This window comes from Mus caroli, unplaced genomic scaffold (genome assembly GCF_978045245.1).
Source record: "Mus caroli unplaced genomic scaffold, Mus_caroli_1 scaffold_12, whole genome shotgun sequence".
In the NCBI taxonomy this organism is placed as follows: domain Eukaryota; kingdom Metazoa; phylum Chordata; class Mammalia; order Rodentia; family Muridae; genus Mus; species Mus caroli.
The window spans coordinates 81,031,082-81,037,529 of NW_028227267.1; the positions used below are offsets into that span (position 1 = coordinate 81,031,082).

At 41.5% G+C, this 6,448-nt stretch overlaps 1 pseudogene; it reads right to left on the reverse strand.

The window, feature by feature from the left end:
* Nucleotides 1-380: 380 nt before the first annotated feature.
* On the reverse strand, nucleotides 381-2,704 carry LOC110308985 (SWI/SNF complex subunit SMARCC1 pseudogene; annotated as a pseudogene).
* Nucleotides 2,705-6,448: the final 3,744 nt, after the last annotated feature.

Here is a 6,448-nt window from a genome sequence, read left to right on the forward strand (position 1 = left end):
TTCTTCCCAATACCATTTTTCCATTTTTTTTTTTTTTTGGTTTCTATTAACTTAGGATACTTCCTTAAAAAACAACCATAACAGAGGAAGAAAGGACAATAATTATAGAGGATTATACATTGAAGCCTTAGACATCACACTGGGACAGGGGAGACACATGGTACTTTTTAAATGACCAGAGCACACCAGTCACCACAGACTTTCCAATGGGTATCAACTAAGGACCTGGCACAAGAAGTTTCAGGGAGTGGAGAGACATGAGACTTGTGCTTGGGGTTGTGAAAAAAAAAATCCTGCAAGAAAATCAAGGAAGCCAAGACACAAGTCCTGCCATCCCCTTCCAGCTTGTGGTGGCTGTGGAGGCTCCTGTATCTTCCAGGCTAGGGAGTGGCTGAGGAGGGTGGGCCTGGAGCAGGAGGTGGAGGGACCCCATCTACAGGAGGAGGCGGCGGCGGCTGCTGCTGTGGTGGAGGAGGATACATGCCATTTGGTGCTGTGAGGGGTACCCGGGGTCCTAAGATGTTCCCGGGCATTGGAGGCATACCAGGAGGGGTTGGGCCACTCCCAGTAGTAGGGTTAATGTTGGCTGCCATAGCGGGGATCATGCGACTTGGCATGGGCTGCCCAGGCATCATGGAGCCAGGCCCATCAGATGCCGCCACTCCATCCTCCCCAACCAGGTCAAATGGAGTGGCGGCATCTGATGGTGCATCAAGGGATAGGGAGGGGGCTGCTGATGTGGCATCATGCCAGGGTGGCCTGTGGCTCCAAGTGGGGCCATCCCCGGCTCTCGCGTGTGCTGTTGCGCCTGCTGAGGTGTCTGGCCATGCTGCTGCTGCTGCTGCTGCTGCTGCTCCATCTGCTGCTGGGCACGTAGTTCAGCATATTTCAACTGTTCCATGTGGAAGTTCTGATGCTCAGTAAGCAACTGCAGTCTCTGTTGTTCTAGAACCTCTTTCTGCTTGTCCATAATAGTCTCCAGCTCTTCAAAATGTCATAGTTTGATCTCTAGTTTCTTCATCTGTGTTTCAACCAATAGAGCTACCAGGGACTTGATCTTTCTTTCTTCAACAGTCGCCAGGTGCTTGGCTTTAGTAGCAGCTGAGGCCAGAGCAGCTGCTGCGGCTGTGGCAACGTTTCCTCCCGAAATCTCATGTTCCACTTTCTTCTTCCCGGCATCGCTTTCTCTTTCTTTACATGTATCAGTGAGCTCTTTGTTCTCTTCATTCTCCTTTTCTTCTAGCTTGACATCCTAATTGACGTCACTATCTTGTTCCTTCTCACTGTTTTTTTCATTCTCTCGATCTTGTATTTTATCACCTTCATCTGATTCATTTTCCACTTTGTTTTCTGCCTTTTCAGGCTGCTGACCGTCAGGATCTGTTTCCATCTTTTCTTCTTTAGATCCTTCAAGCTTTTCTGGCTCGTCAGGACCTGTTCCAGCAATACAGCTGCTCTCCAAGCCATAGGTGGGGGTCCACCTTCTCAGAGGCTCTTGCGGCTTCCTGTACTTTCTTGACATGTGCTTCAACCAATTCCAGAGGTACTTCACAGACACGAGAAAACTTATCCAAAGCTGCTTTTGCTGCAACAGATGCTATACGGGGGTCAACAACAGATGCTAAAAAGGCAACAGTACTCATCACTGGGTTTCCCGACTGGCTGAAAGGGACAGGCTGGTAAGCTAGTGGCCCAAGAGAAGCATCTGAATTTTCAAGGTATGGGTCCTCAATGGGAAGCCTCAAAAAGTGGAGGATGCATTCGTCCTGAGTACGACTTCCAACATGTTCTGAGACTTTATTCCAATCATCGTTGTACATCTCCAGAGCCTCTAAGAGAAGGGTCTCCTGTTCTGTCCACTCCCTTCCCACACTAGCACATTTACTCTTTGCCAGTGTTTTCTTGGAGTAAATGTCAGTTCGAAGACCAAAGTTCTGCAAATCAATTGGTTTTTCCTTGTTCTTCTCAGGAAAATTTAGCATCTGTTGAGCAGCAGGGACTTGAGGTGATCGAAGATGCAGGGGCACAAGCCCAGAGGGTGTGTCAGCTAACACATGGAAGTGAGGAGTGGGAGGAGGTCCCATTGCTATGGGCCGACTCTCTGGGTCAACTTGGTAGTTAACAAGACCCCACTGCTCTAAGAAGGCATGAACCCTCATCACAGCACACACATCTCCAGTCAGGTTTCACCGACAAGCAGTGATGGTTAAATATACTTGAGGGTTTAGACGGTATTTTTCAATCAGAAAATTTCGATATGCCAAGTATATTTCAGCGGTCTTGGATTTGTTTTTTCCATTAAAGAACTCAGGAAGCGCATGCCATTCAATGACATGAATACAATTATAATCAAACCAGGATGCATAGCTGGGAATAATGATGTGATTGGTCTGTTCTGTCACATTGTCTTCACCTGGGTCAACTGAGCGACTTGGATCACCTTTGCTGGGATCTTCATCTTCCTTTCCTCCTGTTGTATAACTGCTTCTTCATCCCACTCATCTAGATCTGCCACCGTGGCTCCTTTAACGGGTGTGTTTTCACTGTCCTTCTTTGGGTTTACATTCTTAGGGAGAACCACTTCCTCTATATTAGGTACAGGTGTGGGGTCTTCCATGTCCTTGGTAAAATCTTCTTGCTCATCTTCTTCCTTCTGACTTTTACGTTTCCCATAAAGGCTAGCTTGTCCTGCTGTCTTGGCCATAGTCACCGTCCTCGTGTCTACCGCCTGGCCCTCGCGGTGCTTCCCGTTCGCACTCCTATTTACTTTCTTAATAGGAGTGAATGGTGCTGATGGTAGTTGTGGATAGTGTCTGTGGTATGTGTATGTGTGTGTGTGTGTCTGTGTGTGTGTGTCTCTGTGTGTGTTTGCAGGCAAACAGCAAATTTAAGGAATCAATACTCTTCTGCTTTGTGATACAGAGATAGAATTTAGCTTTGCACAAGAATATATTTGATCTTTTTAACCATGGCACTAGGCCCATATTTTGTTTGTTTGTTTGTTTGTTTGTTTTCCCTAGTTATTCTGAAGAAGATGTTTCACAATACCTGGTGATGCTTTTTCACAATTCCTGCTGATGCTCAAGAGATACTTTTATGTTATATCATATTTCTAACTTTACAAATCCTTTTCTTAAAAAAAATGAACACAGACTTGGGAATCAGCTTAATATTAGGAAAAAACGAAAGGGAAATAGAAGTAGAAAAATAAGACTGAAAAATATTTTCTGAACAGAACACAAATGGCTTATGCACTAAGATCAAGAATCAACAAATGGGCCACATAAAATTTCAAAGTTACTGTAAGCAAAGGACACTGTCAATAGGACAAAACAACAACCAAGAGACTGAGAAATCCTATATCTGATAGAGGGCTAATATTCAATATATACAAAGAACCTAAGAAATTAGACTCCAGACAATCAAATAATCCTATTAAAATGGGGTACAGAGCTAAACAAAGAATTCTCAACTGGGGAAACTCCAATGGTCCAGAAGCACATAAAGAAATGTTCACCATCCTTAGTCATCAGGGAAAGAAAAATCAAAACAACCCTCAGATTCTATCTCATACCAGGCAGAATGGCTAAGATCAAAAAACTCAGGCAATAGCAGATGCCGGCAAGGATGTGGAGAAAGAGTAACACTCCTCCATTGTTGATGGGATTGCAAGCTGTTACAACCATTCTAGAAATCAGTTTGGCAATTTCTCAGAAAATTAGACATAGTGTTATTACCTGCGGACTCAGCTATGCCACTCCTCGGCATATACGCAAAAGATGCTCCAACATATAACAAGGACACATGTTCCACTATGTTCATAGCAGCCTTTTTTTTTTATAATAGTCAGAAGCTGGAAAGAACCCAGATGTCTTTCAAAAGAGGAATGGAAACAGAAAATGTATATTTACACAATGGAGTACTACTCAGCTATTAAAAGCCATGAATTTATGAAAATTTTAGGCAAATGGATGGACCTAGAAATTATCATCCAGAGTGAGGTAACCCAATCACAAAAGAACACATATGGTATGCACTCACCGAAAGTGGATATTAGCCCAAAAGCTCGGAATACCCAAGATACAATTCACAGATTACATGAAGCTAAAGAAGAAGGCAGTGTAGATGCTTCAGTGCTTCTTAGAGAGGTAACAAAATACTCATGAGAGGAAAGACGGAGACAAAGTCTGGAGCAAAGACTGAAGGAAAGGCCATCCAGAGACTGCCCCCCCTCCCCCAGGATCCATCTCACATACAGTCACCAAATATAGACACTCTTTTGGATGCCAAGAAGTACATGCTGACAGGAGCCTGATATAGCTGTCTTCTAAAAGGCTCTGCCTGACAAACATAGAAGAGGATGCTCGCAGCCAACTATTGGATTGAGCACAGGGACCCCAATGGAGGAGTTGGAGAAGGAACTAAAGGGGTTTGAAAAGCCACAGGAAAAACAACAATATCAACAATATCATCTATCCAGACACCTCAGAGCTCCCAGGGACTAAACCACCAACCAAGGAGGTTCATGGAGGGATCCATGGCTCCAGCCATTTATGTAGTGGAGGATGGCCTTGTTGGGCATCAATGGGAGGAGAGTCCCTTGGTCCTGTGAAGGCTCAATGCCCCAGTGCATGGGGATGTGAGAGCTGGGAGTCAGGAGTGGGTGAGGGCATGGGGGAATGCCCTCATATAAGCAGGGGGAGGCAAGTTGGGATAGGAGACTTCCAGGAGGCAGGAAACAGGAAAGGGTATGACATTTGACATGTAAATAAAGATAATATCCAGAAGTGGAAAAACATTTAATGGATATTAATAAATTGTATCATGGGAATGACTGGTATTGAATTACATTCATAGAAAAAGTGACAGTTCCACCTGTCACAGTGATACACACCAATATGTCTGGAACTCAAGTCAAAAAGACCTGAAGTGCAAGGGCAGCCTAGAATAACAATAGAAAGATTCAGGTGAAGCTGGGCCCCACAAACTTGTAAGAGGCAAGCAAGCAAACAAGCAAAGAAACATATAAAACACCTTAGTGGAAATTTAAAAGGTAAACATATCTATTTCCCCTGAATGTCAGGTATAACAAGAAGTGCCTATGATGGATTATTAAGTAACAGATGACATAAAAATAACATTCTTCAGGGAAATGTGGGAAGCAGCCCACTGTGTGTGTTGAGATAGCTCGGGAAGAAGGGAGGTGCTTTTAAGGAAACAATGGATAACTGGAAATACCAAGGAATGAGTGACATCATCGAGACATACTCCAATGGGAAGAAAATTCTGGCTGAATCAATAGCTGTTTTTCTTCTCTTTGTGTATGAATGAATGCACTTACTCTAAGTTTTGTTGTAAATGTGTAGTCATATTTTTCCTTTCAGTAGTAATACATTCGAATTAGTATTGTAGGATGAAATTGTAATTAATTTTAAATATACAAGTCTATTGAACAGCTACCCATGTCAACTTAAGGAGCAATGGCTGAGCTCAGAAAGAATATATGAAAGACAGTTGTTTTATATATGTTCTGCTTTGCATGTCTTTCTCATTCTTCCTTTAAAAAGAAACACTTTTTGACCACATGTAGTAAGCTGTCTAGTTCTACACAGCTAAAAAACTTATGTTATACTCTACATTTTGTCTGAATTATCCTTGTTTTAAATTAACTTGGAACTGAACTCCCCATGTGTTGTCTCTTAGAAATATTGTTTCAACCACCCTGGGCTCTTTTAATTTTCAAATACATTTTAAATTTATGTTGTCAGTTATTTGATGGAGACTATTAAAATTTCACTGGGATTGCTTTGAATTTGTAAATTAACATAAGAGGAATCAGAAACTGTGTGGGATTAAAACTTGTAATCAGAGCAAATTTATTAATCCTTATTATTGATTTTGTTTGTTTCCACTGTGGTGCTTTAATACATTTTGGTATTACTTAAAAATTTTATATTACTGATGCTCTTTTGTAGATCATATGAATTTTGGCCTAGCTATGTGCCATTAAATTGAAAAATAATTTAATTTTTAGGAGTAAGCTTGTCAGCTATAATTCTTTTATTTGATTATTAGACTTAGGTTCTTTCATATATTCCTACTGATTTCCTACAATCACAAAAACATTGTCATCAAATAATAAACCTTGTATTGCTTCTCATCCTGAACTTTAAAAAAATCTCAATATCCCAGTGTCCAGATCTTTCTGTGCATTGGAGAAAAAGAGTTATCCGAACCTCCTAATAGTTTAGTGTCGCTGTATAGAAGAATAGGCTCAGTCTTACACTCTATAAGATATTAATATCTTATTAGCTATAAACATTCTTTTTTGAAGTTGATGAATGTACTATTCCTAGGATAATATTAAATTCAAGCATGTGATGCTGAACTTCTTAAATTTTTTCTTAGAATTTAAAATTTTCTTAAAATTCTTATAATTTTCAGCTAT